This window comes from Lissotriton vulgaris, chromosome 4_1, assembly GCF_964263255.1.
Source record: "Lissotriton vulgaris chromosome 4_1, aLisVul1.2, whole genome shotgun sequence".
Lineage (NCBI taxonomy): Eukaryota > Metazoa > Chordata > Amphibia > Caudata > Salamandridae > Lissotriton > Lissotriton vulgaris.
Genome location: NC_141691.1, coordinates 1,288,411,610 through 1,288,429,531, shown reverse-complemented (window position 1 = coordinate 1,288,429,531; position 17,922 = coordinate 1,288,411,610).

The following is a 17,922-nucleotide window of genomic DNA, read 5'->3' as shown; positions in this document are numbered from 1 at the left end:
GACATCACAGGCAGTAACGGTGCAATATTCTCACACTCACAAGGAGATCACTGGCAGTACACACCACATGAACACACTCCATAACACATAGCAACAAGTCATTGGCATTTACAATGCCATTAGCTCAAACTCAAATAAATCCGAGCCCGATTGCATTTCTAATGCTTGTTATTTATATCATTGTTTTATGTGTATTGATGTGTTTATAATGTATATGATATTTTTTTTAATTATGCTATTAAATAATGAATAAAAATGATTAGTAGGGGGCGTGGCTACCGGCCGATCAAGATGGCCGCTTAGCCTGTGAGCTCCGGTGACCCAGCCGCCCTTTTCAATAAGTCCTGACAAATATGCTGCTCCGACGACGGCGGTAGTGAGTGCAGAGTAGTGAGTAGAGTAGTGAGTAGAGTAGTGAGTAGTGAGTAGAGTATTGAGTAGAGTAGTGAGTAGTGAGTAGAGTAGTGAGTAGAGTAGTGAGTAGTGATTGCACAGTAGTGAGTAGTGAGTAGAGTAGTGAGTAGAGTAGTGAGTATTGAGTGCAGAGTAGTGAGTAGAGTAGTGAGTGCAGAGTAGTGAGTAGAGTAGTGAGTAGAGTAGTGAGTAGTGAGTAGAGTAGTGAGTAGTGAGTAGAGTAGTGAGTTGAGTAATGAGTAGAGTAGTGAGTAGAGTAGTGAGTAGAGTAGTGAGTATTGAGTGCTGAGTAGTGAGTAGAGTAGTGAGTAGAGTAGTGAGTAGAGTAGTGAGTAGAGTAGTGAGTAGTGAGTAGAGTAGTGAGTGCAGAGTAGTGAGTAGAGTAGTGAGTAGAGTAGTGAGTAGTGAGTGCAGAGTAGTGAGTAGTGAGTAGAGTAGTGAGTAGTGAGTAGAGTAGTGAGTGCAGAGTAGTGAGTAGAATAGTGAGTAGTGAGTGCAGAGTAGTGAGTAGAGTAGTGAGTAGTGAGTAGAGTAGTGAGTGCAGGGTAGTGAGTAGAGTAGTGAGTAGAGTAGTGAGTAGTGAGTGCAGAGTAGTGAGTAGAGTAGTGAGTAGTGAGTACAGTAGTGAGTGCAGAGTAGTGAGTAGAGTAGTGAGTAGTGAGTAGAGTAGTGAGTAGTGAGTAGAGTAGTGAGTAGTGAGTGCAGAGTAGTGAGTAGAGTAGTGAGTAGTGAGTAGAGTAGTGAGTAGTGAGTGCAGAGTAGTGAGTAGAGTAGTGAGTAGTGAGTGCAGAGTAGTGAGTAGAGTAGTGAGTAGAGTAGTGAGTAGTGAGCAGAGTAGTGAGTAGTGGGTGCAGAGTAGTGAGTAGAGTAGTGAGTAGAGAGTAGTGAGTCTAGAGTAGTGAGTAGAGTAGTGAGTAGTGAGTAGAGTAGTGAGTAGAGTAGTGAGTAGAGTAGTGAGTAGTGAGTACAGAGTAGTGAGTAGTGAGTGCAGAGTAGTGAGTAGAGTAGTGAGTAGAGTAGTGAGTAGAGTAGTGAGTAGGACATCACAGGCAGCAGCTGTGCAAGCTTCTTACACTCACAAGGAGACCACAGGCAGCTGAGGTGCAATCTTCTCCCACTCACAAGAACGACATCACAGGCAGCAGCAGTGCAAGCTTCTTACACTCACAAGGAGACCACAGGCAGCAGAGGTGCAAGCTTCTCACACTCACAAGAAGGACATCACAGGCAGTAACGGTGCAATATTCTCACACTCACAAGGAGATCACTGGCAGTACACACCACATGAACACACTCCATAACACATAGCAACAATACATTGGCATTTACAATGCCATTAGCTCAAACTCAAATAAATCCGAGCCCGATTGCATTTCTAATGCTTGTTATTTATATCATTGTTTTATGTGTATTGATGTGTTTATAATGTATATGATATTTTTTTTAATTATGCTATTAAATAATGAATAAAAATGATTAGTAGGGGGGCGTGGCTACCGGCCGATCAAGATGGCCGCTTAGCCTGTGAGCTCCGGTGACCCAGCCGCCCTTTTCAATAAATCCTGATAAATATGCTGCTCCGACGACGGCGGTAGTGAGTGCAGAGTAGTGAGTAGAGTAGTGAGTAGAGTAGTGAGTAGTGAGTAGAGTAGTGAGTAGAGTAGTGAGTAGTGAGTAGAGTAGTGAGTAGAGTAGTGAGTAGTGATTGCACAGTAGTGAGTAGTGAGTAGAGTAGTGAGTAGAGTAGTGAGTATTGAGTGCAGAGTAGTGAGTAGAGTAGTGAGTGCAGAGTAGTGAGTAGAGTAGTGAGTAGAGTAGTGAGTAGTGAGTAGAGTAGTGAGTAGTGAGTAGAGTAGTGAGTTGAGTAATGAGTAGAGTAGTGAGTAGAGTAGTGAGTAGAGTAGTGAGTAGAGTAGTGAGTAGAGTAGTGAGTATTGAGTGCTGAGTAGTGAGTAGAGTAGTGAGTAGAGTAGTGAGTAGAGTAGTGAGTAGAGTAGTGAGTAGTGAGTAGAGTAGTGAGTGTAGAGTAGTGAGTAGAGTAGTGAGTAGAGTAGTGAGTAGTGAGTGCAGAGTAGTGAGTAGTGAGTAGAGTAGTGAGTAGTGAGTAGAGTAGTGAGTAGAGTAGTGAGTGCAGAGTAGTGAGTAGAGTAGTGAGTAGTGAGTGCAGAGTAGTGAGTAGTGAGTAGAGTAGTGAGTGCAGGGTAGTGAGTAGAGTAGTGAGTAGAGTAGTGAGTAGAGTAGTGAGTAGAGAGTGCAGAGTAGTGAGTAGAGTAGTGAGTAATGAGTAGAGTAGTGAGTAGTGAGTAGAATAGTGAGTAGTGAGTGCAGAGTAGTGAGTAGAGCAGGGAGTAGAGTAGTGAGTAGAGTAGTGAGTAGTGAGTGCAGAGTAGTGAGTGCAGAGTAGTGAGTAGTGAGTAGAGTAGTGAGTAGAGTAGTGAGTATTGAGTGCAGAGTAGTGAGTAGAGTAGTGAGTAGAGTAGTGAGTAGTGAGTAGAGTAGTGAGTAGAGTAGTGAGTAGTGAGTAGAGTAGTGAGTAGTGATTGCACAGTAGTGAGTAGTGAGTAGAGTAGTGAGTAGAGTAGTGAGTATTGAGTGCAGAGTAGTGAGTAGAGTAGTGAGTGCAGAGTAGTGAGTAGAGTAGTGAGTAGAGTAGTGAGTAGTGAGTAGAGTAGTGAGTTGAGTAATGAGTAGAGTAGTGAGTAGAGTAGTGAGTAGAGTAGTGAGTAGAGTAGTGAGTATTGAGTGCTGAGTAGTGAGTAGAGTAGTGAGTAGAGTAGTGAGTAGAGTAGTGAGTAGAGTAGTGAGTATTGAGTGCTGAGTAGTGAGTAGAGTAGTGAGTAGAGTAGTGAGTAGAGTAGTGAGTAGTGAGTAGAGTAGTGAGTAGTGAGTAGAGTAGTGAATAGTGAGTAGAGTAGTGAGTAGAGTAGTGAGTAGTAAGTAGAGTAGTGAGTGCAGAGTAGTGAGTAGAGTAGTGAGTAGTGAGTACAGAGTAGTGAGTAGAGTAGTGAGTAGCGTAGTGAGTAGTGAGTAGAGTAGTGAGTAGAGTAGTGAGTAGAGTAGTGAGTAGAGTAGTGAGTAGAGTAGTGAGTAGTGAGTGCAGAGTAGTGAGTAGAGTAGTGAGTAGAGTAGTGAGTATAGTGAGTAGTGAGTGCAGAGTAGTGAGTGCAGAGTAGTGAGTAGAGTAGTGAGTAGAGTAGTGAGTAGAGTAGTGAGTAGAGTAGTGAGTAGTGAGTGCAGAGTAGTGAGTAGAGTAGTGAGTAGTGAGTAGAGTAGTGAGTTGAGTAGTGAGTAGAGTAGTGAGTAGAGTAGTGAGTAGAGTAGTGAGTAGAGTAGTGAGTAGAGTAGTGAGTATTGAGTGCTGAGTAGTGAGTAGAGTAGTGAGTAGAGTAGTGAGTAGAGTAGTGAGTAGTGAGTAGAGTAGTGAGTAGTGAGTAGAGTAGTGAGTAGTGAGTAGAGTAGTGAATAGTGAGTAGAATAGTGAGTAGAGTAGTGAGTAGTGAGTAGAGTAGTGAGTGCAGAGTAGTGAGTAGAGTAGTGAGTAGTGAGTAGAGTAGTGAGTAGAGTAGTGAGTAGTGAGTAGAGTAGTGAGTTGAGTAGTGAGTAGAGTAGTGAGTAGAGTAGTGAGTAGAGTAGTGAGTATTGAGTGCTGAGTAGTGAGTAGAGTAGTGAGTAGAGTAGTGAGTAGAGTAGTGAGTAGAGTAGTGAGTAGAGTAGTGAGTAGAGTAGTGAGTAGTGAGTGCAGAGTAGTGAGTGCAGAGTAGTGAGTAGTGAGTAGAGTAGTGATCAGAGTAGTGAGTATTGAGTGCAGAGTAGTGAGTAGAGTAGTGAGTAGAGTAGTGAGTAGTGAGTAGAGTAGTGAGTAGAGTAGTGAGTAGTGAGTAGAGTAGTGAGTAGTGATTGCACAGTAGTGAGTAGTGAGTAGAGTAGTGAGTAGAGTAGTGAGTATTGAGTGCAGAGTAGTGAGTAGAGTAGTGAGTGCAGAGTAGTGAGTAGAGTAGTGAGTAGAGTAGTGAGTAGTGAGTAGAGTAGTGAGTTGAGTAATGAGTAGAGTAGTGAGTAGAGTAGTGAGTAGAGTAGTGAGTATTGAGTGCTGAGTAGTGAGTAGAGTAGTGAGTAGAGTAGTGAGTAGAGTAGTGAGTAGAGTAGTGAGTATTGAGTGCTGAGTAGTGAGTAGAGTAGTGAGTAGAGTAGTGAGTAGAGTAGTGAGTAATGAGTAGAGTAGTGAGTAGTGAGTAGAGTAGTGAATAGTGAGTAGAGTAGTGAGTAGAGTAGTGAGTAGTAAGTAGAGTAGTGAGTGCAGAGTAGTGAGTAGAGTAGTGAGTAGTGAGTACAGAGTAGTGAGTAGAGTAGTGAGTAGCGTAGTGAGTAGTGAGTAGAGTAGTGAGTAGAGTAGTGAGTAGAGTAGTGAGTAGAGTAGTGAGTAGTGAGTGCAGAGTAGTGAGTAGAGTAGTGAGTAGAGTAGTGAGTATAGTGAGTAGTGAGTGCAGAGTAGTGAGTGCAGAGTAGTGAGTAGAGTAGTGAGTAGAGTAGTGAGTAGAGTAGTGAGTAGAGTAGTGAGTAGTGAGTGCAGAGTAGTGAGTAGAGTAGTGAGTAGTGAGTAGAGTAGTGAGTTGAGTAGTGAGTAGAGTAGTGAGTAGAGTAGTGAGTAGAGTAGTGAGTAGAGTAGTGAGTAGAGTAGTGAGTATTGAGTGCTGAGTAGTGAGTAGAGTAGTGAGTAGAGTAGTGAGTAGAGTAGTGAGTAGTGAGTAGAGTAGTGAGTAGTGAGTAGAGTAGTGAGTAGTGAGTAGAGTAGTGAATAGTGAGTAGAATAGTGAGTAGAGTAGTGAGTAGTGAGTAGAGTAGTGAGTGCAGAGTAGTGAGTAGAGTAGTGAGTAGAGTAGTGAGTAGAGTAGTGAGTATTGAGTGCTGAGTAGTGAGTAGAGTAGTGAGTAGAGTAGTGAGTAGAGTAGTGAGTAGTGAGTAGAGTAGTGAGTAGAGTAGTGAGTAGAGTAGTGAGTAGTGAGTAGAGTAGTGAGTAGTGAGTAGAGTAGTGAGTAGAGTAGTGAGTAGAGTAGTGAGTAGAGTAGTGAGTAGAGTAGTGAGTAGTGAGTAGAGTAGTGAGTGCAGAGTAGTGAGTAGAGTAGTGAGTAGAGTAGTGAGTAGTGAGTGCAGAGTAGTGAGTAGTGAGTAGAGTAGTGAGTAGTGAGTAGAGTAGTGAGTGCAGAGTAGTGAGTAGAGTAGTGAGTAGAGTAGTGAGTAGTGAGTAGAGTAGTGAGTAGTGAGTAGAGTAGTGAGTAGTGAGTTGAGTAGTGAGTTGAGTAGTGACTAGAGTAGTGAGTAGTGAGTTGAGTAGAGTAGTGAGTAGTGAGTAGAGTAGTGAGTAGTGAGTAGAGTAGTGAGTAGAGTAGTGAGTAGAGTAGAGAGTAGTGAGTAGAGTAGTGAGTAGTGAGTAGAGTAGTGAGTGCAGAGTAGACAGTAGTGAGTAGAGTAGTGAGTGCAGAGTAGTGAGTAGAGGAGTGAGTAGTGAGTTGAGTAGTGAGTAGTGAGTAGAGTAGTGAGTAGTGAGTAGTGAGTAGTGAGTAGAGTAGTGAGTAGAGTAGTGAGTGCAGAGTAGTGAGTAGAGTAGTGAGTAGTGAGTACAGAGTAGTGAGTAGAGTAGTGAGTAGTGAGTGCAGAGTAGTGAGTAGAGTAGTGAGTAGTGAGTAGAGTAGGGAGTAGTGAGTGCAGAGTAGTGAGTAGAGTAGTGAGTAGTGAGTGCAGAGTAGTGAGTAGAGTAGTGAGTAGTGAGTGCAGAGTAGTGAGTAGAGTAGTGAGTAGAGTAGTGAGTAGTGAGTAGAGTAGTGAGTAGTGAGTGCAGAGTAGTGAGTAGAGTAGTGAGTAGTGAGTAGAGTAGTGAGTTGAGTAGTGAGTAGAGTAGTGAGTAGAGTAGTGAGTAGAGTAGTGAGTAGAGTAGTGAGTAGTGAGTAGAGTAGTGAGTAGTGAGTAGAGTAGTGAGTAGAGTAGTGAGTAGAGTAGTGAGTAGAGTAGTGAGTAGAGTAGTGAGTAGTGAGTAGAGTAGTGAGTGCAGAGTAGTGAGTAGAGTAGTGAGTAGAGTAGTGAGTAGTGAGTGCAGAGTAGTGAGTAGTGAGTAGAGTAGTGAGTAGTGAGTAGAGTAGTGAGTGCAGAGTAGTGAGTAGAGTAGTGAGTAGAGTAGTGAGTAGTGAGTAGAGTAGTGAGTAGTGAGTAGAGTAGTGAGTAGTGAGTTGAGTAGTGAGTTGAGTAGTGACTAGAGTAGTGAGTAGTGAGTAGAGTAGTGAGTAGAGTAGTGAGTAGTGAGTAGAGTAGTGAGTAGTGAGTAGAGTAGTGAGTAGAGTAGTGAGTAGAGTAGAGAGTAGTGAGTAGAGTAGTGAGTAGTGAGTAGAGTAGTGAGTGCAGAGTAGACAGTAGTGAGTAGAGTAGTGAGTGCAGAGTAGTGAGTAGAGGAGTGAGTAGTGAGTTGAGTAGTGAGTAGTGAGTAGAGTAGTGAGTAGTGAGTAGTGAGTAGTGAGTAGAGTAGTGAGTAGAGTAGTGAGTGCAGAGTAGTGAGTAGAGTAGTGAGTAGTGAGTACAGAGTAGTGAGTAGAGTAGTGAGTAGTGAGTGCAGAGTAGTGAGTAGAGTAGTGAGTAGTGAGTAGAGTAGGGAGTAGTGAGTGCAGAGTAGTGAGTAGAGTAGTGAGTAGTGAGTGCAGAGTAGTGAGTAGAGTAGTGAGTAGTGAGTGCAGAGTAGTGAGTAGAGTAGTGAGTAGAGTAGTGAGTAGTGAGTAGAGTAGTGAGTAGTGAGTGCAGAGTAGTGAGTAGAGTAGTGAGTAGTGAGTAGAGTAGTGAGTAGTGAGTGCAGAGTAGTGAGTAGAGTAGTGAGTAGTGAGTGCAGAGTAGTGAGTAGAGTAGTGAGTAGTAAGTAGAGTAGTGAGTGCAGAGTAGTGAGTAGAGTAGTGAGTAGTGAGTACAGAGTAGTGAGTAGAGTAGTGAGTAGCGTAGTGAGTAGTGAGTAGAGTAGTGAGTAGAGTAGTGAGTAGAGTAGTGAGTAGAGTAGTGAGTAGAGTAGTGAGTAGTGAGTGCAGAGTAGTGAGTAGAGTAGTGAGTAGAGTAGTGAGTATAGTGAGTAGTGAGTGCAGAGTAGTGAGTGCAGAGTAGTGAGTAGAGTAGTGAGTAGAGTAGTGAGTAGAGTAGTGAGTAGAGTAGTGAGTAGTGAGTGCAGAGTAGTGAGTAGAGTAGTGAGTAGTGAGTAGAGTAGTGAGTTGAGTAGTGAGTAGAGTAGTGAGTAGAGTAGTGAGTAGAGTAGTGAGTAGAGTAGTGAGTAGAGTAGTGAGTATTGAGTGCTGAGTAGTGAGTAGAGTAGTGAGTAGAGTAGTGAGTAGTGAGTAGAGTAGTGAGTAGAGTAGTGAGTAGTGAGTAGAGTAGTGAGTAGTGAGTAGAGTAGTGAATAGTGAGTAGAATAGTGAGTAGAGTAGTGAGTAGTGAGTAGAGTAGTGAGTGCAGAGTAGTGAGTAGAGTAGTGAGTAGTGAGTAGAGTAGTGAGTAGAGTAGTGAGTAGTGAGTAGAGTAGTGAGTTGAGTAGTGAGTAGAGTAGTGAGTAGAGTAGTGAGTAGAGTAGTGAGTATTGAGTGCTGAGTAGTGAGTAGAGTAGTGAGTAGAGTAGTGAGTAGAGTAGTGAGTAGAGTAGTGAGTAGAGTAGTGAGTAGAGTAGTGAGTAGTGAGTGCAGAGTAGTGAGTGCAGAGTAGTGAGTAGTGAGTAGAGTAGTGATCAGAGTAGTGAGTATTGAGTGCAGAGTAGTGAGTAGAGTAGTGAGTAGAGTAGTGAGTAGTGAGTAGAGTAGTGAGTAGAGTAGTGAGTAGTGAGTAGAGTAGTGAGTAGTGATTGCACAGTAGTGAGTAGTGAGTAGAGTAGTGAGTAGAGTAGTGAGTATTGAGTGCAGAGTAGTGAGTAGAGTAGTGAGTGCAGAGTAGTGAGTAGAGTAGTGAGTAGAGTAGTGAGTAGTGAGTAGAGTAGTGAGTTGAGTAATGAGTAGAGTAGTGAGTAGAGTAGTGAGTAGAGTAGTGAGTAGAGTAGTGAGTATTGAGTGCTGAGTAGTGAGTAGAGTAGTGAGTAGAGTAGTGAGTAGAGTAGTGAGTAGAGTAGTGAGTATTGAGTGCTGAGTAGTGAGTAGAGTAGTGAGTAGAGTAGTGAGTAGAGTAGTGAGTAGTGAGTAGAGTAGTGAGTAGTGAGTAGAGTAGTGAATAGTGAGTAGAGTAGTGAGTAGAGTAGTGAGTAGTAAGTAGAGTAGTGAGTGCAGAGTAGTGAGTAGAGTAGTGAGTAGTGAGTACAGAGTAGTGAGTAGAGTAGTGAGTAGCGTAGTGAGTAGTGAGTAGAGTAGTGAGTAGAGTAGTGAGTAGAGTAGTGAGTAGAGTAGTGAGTAGTGAGTGCAGAGTAGTGAGTAGAGTAGTGAGTAGAGTAGTGAGTATAGTGAGTAGTGAGTGCAGAGTAGTGAGTGCAGAGTAGTGAGTAGAGTAGTGAGTAGAGTAGTGAGTAGAGTAGTGAGTAGAGTAGTGAGTAGTGAGTGCAGAGTAGTGAGTAGAGTAGTGAGTAGTGAGTAGAGTAGTGAGTTGAGTAGTGAGTAGAGTAGTGAGTAGAGTAGTGAGTAGAGTAGTGAGTAGAGTAGTGAGTAGAGTAGTGAGTATTGAGTGCTGAGTAGTGAGTAGAGTAGTGAGTAGAGTAGTGAGTAGAGTAGTGAGTAGTGAGTAGAGTAGTGAGTAGTGAGTAGAGTAGTGAGTAGTGAGTAGAGTAGTGAATAGTGAGTAGAATAGTGAGTAGAGTAGTGAGTAGTGAGTAGAGTAGTGAGTGCAGAGTAGTGAGTAGAGTAGTGAGTAGTGAGTAGAGTAGTGAGTAGAGTAGTGAGTAGTGAGTAGAGTAGTGAGTTGAGTAGTGAGTAGAGTAGTGAGTAGAGTAGTGAGTAGAGTAGTGAGTATTGAGTGCTGAGTAGTGAGTAGAGTAGTGAGTAGAGTAGTGAGTAGAGTAGTGAGTAGTGAGTAGAGTAGTGAGTAGAGTAGTGAGTAGAGTAGTGAGTAGTGAGTAGAGTAGTGAGTAGTGAGTAGAGTAGTGAGTAGAGTAGTGAGTAGAGTAGTGAGTAGAGTAGTGAGTAGAGTAGTGAGTAGTGAGTAGAGTAGTGAGTGCAGAGTAGTGAGTAGAGTAGTGAGTAGAGTAGTGAGTAGTGAGTGCAGAGTAGTGAGTAGTGAGTAGAGTAGTGAGTAGTGAGTAGAGTAGTGAGTGCAGAGTAGTGAGTAGAGTAGTGAGTAGAGTAGTGAGTAGTGAGTAGAGTAGTGAGTAGTGAGTAGAGTAGTGAGTAGTGAGTTGAGTAGTGAGTTGAGTAGTGACTAGAGTAGTGAGTAGTGAGTTGAGTAGAGTAGTGAGTAGTGAGTAGAGTAGTGAGTAGTGAGTAGAGTAGTGAGTAGAGTAGTGAGTAGAGTAGAGAGTAGTGAGTAGAGTAGTGAGTAGTGAGTAGAGTAGTGAGTGCAGAGTAGACAGTAGTGAGTAGAGTAGTGAGTGCAGAGTAGTGAGTAGAGGAGTGAGTAGTGAGTTGAGTAGTGAGTAGTGAGTAGAGTAGTGAGTAGTGAGTAGTGAGTAGTGAGTAGAGTAGTGAGTAGAGTAGTGAGTGCAGAGTAGTGAGTAGAGTAGTGAGTAGTGAGTACAGAGTAGTGAGTAGAGTAGTGAGTAGTGAGTGCAGAGTAGTGAGTAGAGTAGTGAGTAGTGAGTAGAGTAGGGAGTAGTGAGTGCAGAGTAGTGAGTAGAGTAGTGAGTAGTGAGTGCAGAGTAGTGAGTAGAGTAGTGAGTAGTGAGTGCAGAGTAGTGAGTAGAGTAGTGAGTAGAGTAGTGAGTAGTGAGTAGAGTAGTGAGTAGTGAGTGCAGAGTAGTGAGTAGAGTAGTGAGTAGTGAGTAGAGTAGTGAGTTGAGTAGTGAGTAGAGTAGTGAGTAGAGTAGTGAGTAGAGTAGTGAGTAGAGTAGTGAGTAGTGAGTAGAGTAGTGAGTAGTGAGTAGAGTAGTGAGTAGAGTAGTGAGTAGAGTAGTGAGTAGAGTAGTGAGTAGAGTAGTGAGTAGTGAGTAGAGTAGTGAGTGCAGAGTAGTGAGTAGAGTAGTGAGTAGAGTAGTGAGTAGTGAGTGCAGAGTAGTGAGTAGTGAGTAGAGTAGTGAGTAGTGAGTAGAGTAGTGAGTGCAGAGTAGTGAGTAGAGTAGTGAGTAGAGTAGTGAGTAGTGAGTAGAGTAGTGAGTAGTGAGTAGAGTAGTGAGTAGTGAGTTGAGTAGTGAGTTGAGTAGTGACTAGAGTAGTGAGTAGTGAGTAGAGTAGTGAGTAGAGTAGTGAGTAGTGAGTAGAGTAGTGAGTAGTGAGTAGAGTAGTGAGTAGAGTAGTGAGTAGAGTAGAGAGTAGTGAGTAGAGTAGTGAGTAGTGAGTAGAGTAGTGAGTGCAGAGTAGACAGTAGTGAGTAGAGTAGTGAGTGCAGAGTAGTGAGTAGAGGAGTGAGTAGTGAGTTGAGTAGTGAGTAGTGAGTAGAGTAGTGAGTAGTGAGTAGTGAGTAGTGAGTAGAGTAGTGAGTAGAGTAGTGAGTGCAGAGTAGTGAGTAGAGTAGTGAGTAGTGAGTACAGAGTAGTGAGTAGAGTAGTGAGTAGTGAGTGCAGAGTAGTGAGTAGAGTAGTGAGTAGTGAGTAGAGTAGGGAGTAGTGAGTGCAGAGTAGTGAGTAGAGTAGTGAGTAGTGAGTGCAGAGTAGTGAGTAGAGTAGTGAGTAGTGAGTGCAGAGTAGTGAGTAGAGTAGTGAGTAGAGTAGTGAGTAGTGAGTAGAGTAGTGAGTAGTGAGTGCAGAGTAGTGAGTAGAGTAGTGAGTAGTGAGTAGAGTAGTGAGTAGTGAGTGCAGAGTAGTGAGTAGAGTAGTGAGTAGTGAGTGCAGAGTAGTGAGTAGAGTAGTGAGTAGAGTAGTGAGTAGTGAGCAGAGTAGTGAGTAGTGGGTGCAGAGTAGTGAGTAGAGTAGTGAGTCTAGAGTAGTGAGTCTAGATTAGTGAGTAGAGTAGTGAGTAGTGAGTAGAGTAGTGAGTAGAGTAGTGAGTAGAGTAGTGAGTAGTGAGTACAGAGTAGTGAGTAGTGAGTAGTGAGTGCAGAGTAGTGAGTAGAGTAGAGAGTAGAGTAGTGAGTAGAGTAGTGAGTAGGACATCACAGGCAGCAGCTGTGCAAGCTTCTTACACTCACAAGGAGACCACAGGCAGCTGAGGTGCAATCTTCTCCCACTCACAAGAACGACATCACAGGCAGCAGCAGTGCAAGCTTCTTACACTCACAAGGAGACCACAGGCTGCAGAGGTGCAAGCTTCTCACACTCACAAGAAGGACATCACAGGCAGTAACGGTGCAATATTCTCACACTCACAAGGAGATCACTGGCAGTACACACCACATGAACACACTCCATAACACATAGCAACAAGTCATTGGCATTTACAATGCCATTAGCTCAAACTCAAATAAATCCGAGCCCGATTGCATTTCTAATGCTTGTTATTTATATCATTGTTTTATGTGTATTGATGTGTTTATAATGTATATGATATTTTTTTTAATTATGCTATTAAATAATGAATAAAAATGATTAGTAGGGGGCGTGGCTACCGGCCGATCAAGATGGCCGCTTAGCCTGTGAGCTCCGGTGACCCAGCCGCTCTTTTCAATAAGTCCTGACAAATATGCTGCTCCGACGACGGCGGTAGTGAGTGCAGAGTAGTGAGTAGAGTAGTGAGTAGAGTAGTGAGTAGTGAGTAGAGTATTGAGTAGAGTAGTGAGTAGTGAGTAGAGTAGTGAGTAGAGTAGTGAGTAGTGATTGCACAGTAGTGAGTAGTGAGTAGAGTAGTGAGTAGAGTAGTGAGTATTGAGTGCAGAGTAGTGAGTAGAGTAGTGAGTGCACAGTAGTGAGTAGAGTAGTGAGTAGAGTAGTGAGTAGTGAGTAGAGTAGTGAGTAGTGAGTAGAGTAGTGAGTTGAGTAATGAGTAGAGTAGTGAGTAGAGTAGTGAGTAGAGTAGTGAGTATTGAGTGCAGAGTAGTGAGTAGAGTAGTGAGTAGAGTAGTGAGTAGTGAGTAGAGTAGTGAGTAGAGTAGTGAGTAGTGAGTAGAGTAGTGAGTAGTGATTGCACAGTAGTGAGTAGTGAGTAGAGTAGTGAGTAGAGTAGTGAGTATTGAGTGCAGAGTAGTGAGTAGAGTAGTGAGTGCAGAGTAGTGAGTAGAGTAGTGAGTAGAGTAGTGAGTAGTGAGTAGAGTAGTGAGTTGAGTAATGAGTAGAGTAGTGAGTAGAGTAGTGAGTAGAGTAGTGAGTAGAGTAGTGAGTAGAGTAGTGAGTATTGAGTGCTGAGTAGTGAGTAGAGTAGTGAGTAGAGTAGTGAGTAGAGTAGTGAGTAGTGAGTAGAGTAGTGAGTAGTGAGTAGAGTAGTGAGTAGTGAGTAGAGTAGTGAATAGTGAGTAGAGTAGTGAGTAGAGTAGTGAGTAGTGAGTAGAGTAGTGAGTGCAGAGTAGACAGTAGTGAGTAGAGTAGTGAGTGCAGAGTAGTGAGTAGAGGAGTGAGTAGTGAGTTGAGTAGTGAGTAGTGAGTAGAGTAGTGAGTAGTGAGTAGTGAGTAGTGAGTAGAGTAGTGAGTAGAGTAGTGAGTGCAGAGTAGTGAGTAGAGTAGTGAGTAGTGAGTACAGAGTAGTGAGTAGAGTAGTGAGTAGTGAGTGCAGAGTAGTGAGTAGAGTAGTGAGTAGTGAGTAGAGTAGGGAGTAGTGAGTGCAGAGTAGTGAGTAGAGTAGTGAGTAGTGAGTGCAGAGTAGTGAGTAGAGTAGTGAGTAGTGAGTGCAGAGTAGTGAGTAGAGTAGTGAGTAGAGTAGTGAGTAGTGAGTAGAGTAGTGAGTAGTGAGTGCAGAGTAGTGAGTAGAGTAGTGAGTAGTGAGTAGAGTAGTGAGTTGAGTAGTGAGTAGAGTAGTGAGTAGAGTAGTGAGTAGAGTAGTGAGTAGAGTAGTGAGTAGTGAGTAGAGTAGTGAGTAGTGAGTAGAGTAGTGAGTAGAGTAGTGAGTAGAGTAGTGAGTAGAGTAGTGAGTAGTGAGTAGAGTAGTGAGTGCAGAGTAGTGAGTAGAGTAGTGAGTAGAGTAGTGAGTAGTGAGTGCAGAGTAGTGAGTAGTGAGTAGAGTAGTGAGTAGTGAGTAGAGTAGTGAGTGCAGAGTAGTGAGTAGAGTAGTGAGTAGAGTAGTGAGTAGTGAGTAGAGTAGTGAGTAGTGAGTAGAGTAGTGAGTAGTGAGTTGAGTAGTGAGTTGAGTAGTGACTAGAGTAGTGAGTAGTGAGTAGAGTAGTGAGTAGAGTAGTGAGTAGTGAGTAGAGTAGTGAGTAGTGAGTAGAGTAGTGAGTAGAGTAGTGAGTAGAGTAGAGAGTAGTGAGTAGAGTAGTGAGTAGTGAGTAGAGTAGTGAGTGCAGAGTAGACAGTAGTGAGTAGAGTAGTGAGTGCAGAGTAGTGAGTAGAGGAGTGAGTAGTGAGTTGAGTAGTGAGTAGTGAGTAGAGTAGTGAGTAGTGAGTAGTGAGTAGTGAGTAGAGTAGTGAGTAGAGTAGTGAGTGCAGAGTAGTGAGTAGAGTAGTGAGTAGTGAGTACAGAGTAGTGAGTAGAGTAGTGAGTAGTGAGTGCAGAGTAGTGAGTAGAGTAGTGAGTAGTGAGTAGAGTAGGGAGTAGTGAGTGCAGAGTAGTGAGTAGAGTAGTGAGTAGTGAGTGCAGAGTAGTGAGTAGAGTAGTGAGTAGTGAGTGCAGAGTAGTGAGTAGAGTAGTGAGTAGAGTAGTGAGTAGTGAGTAGAGTAGTGAGTAGTGAGTGCAGAGTAGTGAGTAGAGTAGTGAGTAGTGAGTAGAGTAGTGAGTAGTGAGTGCAGAGTAGTGAGTAGAGTAGTGAGTAGTGAGTGCAGAGTAGTGAGTAGAGTAGTGAGTAGAGTAGTGAGTAGTGAGCAGAGTAGTGAGTAGTGGGTGCAGAGTAGTGAGTAGAGTAGTGAGTCTAGAGTAGTGAGTCTAGATTAGTGAGTAGAGTAGTGAGTAGTGAGTAGAGTAGTGAGTAGAGTAGTGAGTAGAGTAGTGAGTAGTGAGTACAGAGTAGTGAGTAGTGAGTAGTGAGTGCAGAGTAGTGAGTAGAGTAGAGAGTAGAGTAGTGAGTAGAGTAGTGAGTAGGACATCACAGGCAGCAGCTGTGCAAGCTTCTTACACTCACAAGGAGACCACAGGCAGCTGAGGTGCAATCTTCTCCCACTCACAAGAACGACATCACAGGCAGCAGCAGTGCAAGCTTCTTACACTCACAAGGAGACCACAGGCTGCAGAGGTGCAAGCTTCTCACACTCACAAGAAGGACATCACAGGCAGTAACGGTGCAATATTCTCACACTCACAAGGAGATCACTGGCAGTACACACCACATGAACACACTCCATAACACATAGCAACAAGTCATTGGCATTTACAATGCCATTAGCTCAAACTCAAATAAATCCGAGCCCGATTGCATTTCTAATGCTTGTTATTTATATCATTGTTTTATGTGTATTGATGTGTTTATAATGTATATGATATTTTTTTTAATTATGCTATTAAATAATGAATAAAAATGATTAGTAGGGGGCGTGGCTACCGGCCGATCAAGATGGCCGCTTAGCCTGTGAGCTCCGGTGACCCAGCCGCTCTTTTCAATAAGTCCTGACAAATATGCTGCTCCGACGACGGCGGTAGTGAGTGCAGAGTAGTGAGTAGAGTAGTGAGTAGAGTAGTGAGTAGTGAGTAGAGTATTGAGTAGAGTAGTGAGTAGTGAGTAGAGTAGTGAGTAGAGTAGTGAGTAGTGATTGCACAGTAGTGAGTAGTGAGTAGAGTAGTGAGTAGAGTAGTGAGTATTGAGTGCAGAGTAGTGAGTAGAGTAGTGAGTGCACAGTAGTGAGTAGAGTAGTGAGTAGAGTAGTGAGTAGTGAGTAGAGTAGTGAGTAGTGAGTAGAGTAGTGAGTTGAGTAATGAGTAGAGTAGTGAGTAGAGTAGTGAGTAGAGTAGTGAGTATTGAGTGCAGAGTAGTGAGTAGAGTAGTGAGTAGAGTAGTGAGTAGTGAGTAGAGTAGTGAGTAGAGTAGTGAGTAGTGAGTAGAGTAGTGAGTAGTGATTGCACAGTAGTGAGTAGTGAGTAGAGTAGTGAGTAGAGTAGTGAGTATTGAGTGCAGAGTAGTGAGTAGAGTAGTGAGTGCAGAGTAGTGAGTAGAGTAGTGAGTAGAGTAGTGAGTAGTGAGTAGAGTAGTGAGTTGAGTAATGAGTAGAGTAGTGAGTAGAGTAGTGAGTAGAGTAGTGAGTAGAGTAGTGAGTAGAGTAGTGAGTATTGAGTGCTGAGTAGTGAGTAGAGTAGTGAGTAGAGTAGTGAGTAGAGTAGTGAGTAGTGAGTAGAGTAGTGAGTAGTGAGTAGAGTAGTGAGTAGTGAGTAGAGTAGTGAATAGTGAGTAGAGTAGTGAGTAGAGTAGTGAGTAGTAAGTAGAGTAGTGAGTAGAGTAGTGAGTAGTGAGTACAGAGTAGTGAGTAAAGTAGTGAGTAGCGTAGTGAGTAGTGAGTAGAGTAGTGAGTAGAGTAGTGAGTAGAGTAGTGAGTAGAGTAGTGAGTAGAGTAGTGAGTAGTGAGTGCAGAGTAGTGAGTAGAGTAGTGAGTAGAGTAGTGAGTATAGTGAGTAGTGAGTGCAGAGTAGTGAGTGCAGAGTAGTGAGTAGAGTAGTGAGTAGAGTAGTGAGTAGAGTAGTGAGTAGAGTAGTGAGTAGTGAGTGCAGAGTAGTGAGTAGAGTAGTGAGTAGTGAGTAGAGTAGTGAGTTGAGTAGTGAGTAGAGTAGTGAGTAGAGTAGTGAGTAGAGTAGTGAGTAGAGTAGTGAGTAGAGTAGTGAGTATTGAGTGCTGAGTAGTGAGTAGAGTAGTGAGTAGAGTAGTGAGTAGAGTAGTGAGTAGTGAGTAGAGTAGTGAGTAGTGAGTAGAGTAGTGAATAGTGAGTAGAGTAGTGAGTAGAGTAGTGAGTAGTAAGTAGAGTAGTGAGTGCAGAGTAGTGAGTAGAGTAGTGAGTAGTGAGTACAGAGTAGTGAGTAGAGTAGTGAGTAGCGTAGTGAGTAGTGAGTAGAGTAGTGAGTAGAGTAGTGAGTAGAGTAGTGAGTAGAGTAGTGAGTAGAGTAGTGAGTAGTGAGTGCAGAGTAGTGAGTAGAGTAGTGAGTAGAGTAGTGAGTATAGTGAGTAGTGAGTGCAGAGTAGTGAGTGCAGAGTAGTGAGTAGAGTAGTGAGTAGAGTAGTGAGTAGAGTAGTGAGTAGAGTAGTGAGTAGTGAGTGCAGAGTAGTGAGTAGAGTAGTGAGTAGTGAGTAGAGTAGTGAGTTGAGTAGTGAGTAGAGTAGTGAGTAGAGTAGTGAGTAGAGTAGTGAGTAGAGTAGTGAGTATTGAGTGCTGAGTAGTGAGTAGAGTAGTGAGTAGAGTAGTGAGTAGTGAGTAGAGTAGTGAGTAGTGAGTAGAGTAGTGAGTAGTGAGTAGAGTAGTGAATAGTGAGTAGAATAGTGAGTAGAGTAGTGAGTAGTGAGTAGAGTAGTGAGTGCAGAGTAGTGAGTAGAGTAGTGAGTAGTGAGTAGAGTAGTGAGTAGAGTAGTGAGTAGTGAGTAGAGTAGTGAGTTGAGTAGTGAGTAGAGTAGTGAGTAGAGTAGTGAGTAGAGTAGTGAGTATTGAGTGCTGAGTAGTGAGTAGAGTAGTGAGTAGAGTAGTGAGTAGAGTAGTGAGTAGAGTAGTGAGTAGAGTAGTGAGTAGTGAGTGCAGAGTAGTGAGTGCAGAGTAGTGAGTAGTGAGTAGAGTAGTGATCAGAGTAGTGAGTATTGAGTGCAGAGTAGTGAGTAGAGTAGTGAGTAGAGTAGTGAGTAGTGAGTAGAGTAGTGAGTAGAGTAGTGAGTAGTGAGTAGAGTAGTGAGTAGTGATTGCACAGTAGTGAGTAGTGAGTAGAGTAGTGAGTAGAGTAGTGAGTATTGAGTGCAGAGTAGTGAGTAGAGTAGTGAGTGCAGAGTAGTGAGTAGAGTAGTGAGTAGAGTAGTGAGTAGTGAGTAGAGTAGTGAGTTGAGTAATGAGTAGAGTAGTGAGTAGAGTAGTGAGTAGAGTAGTGAGTAGAGTAGTGAGTATTGAGTGCTGAGTAGTGAGTAGAGTAGTGAGTAGAGTAGTGAGTAGAGTAGTGAGTAGAGTAGTGAGTATTGAGTGCTGAGTAGTGAGTAGAGTAGTGAGTAGAGTAGTGAGTAGAGTAGTGAGTAGTGAGTAGAGTAGTGAGTAGTGAGTAGAGTAGTGAATAGTGAGTAGAGTAGTGAGTAGAGTAGTGAGTAGTAAGTAGAGTAGTGAGTGCAGAGTAGTGAGTAGAGTAGTGAGTAGAGTAGTGAGTATAGTGAGTAGTGAGTGCAGAGTAGTGAGTGCAGAGTAGTGAGTAGAGTAGTGAGTAGAGTAGTGAGTAGAGTAGTGAGTAGAGTAGTGAGTAGTGA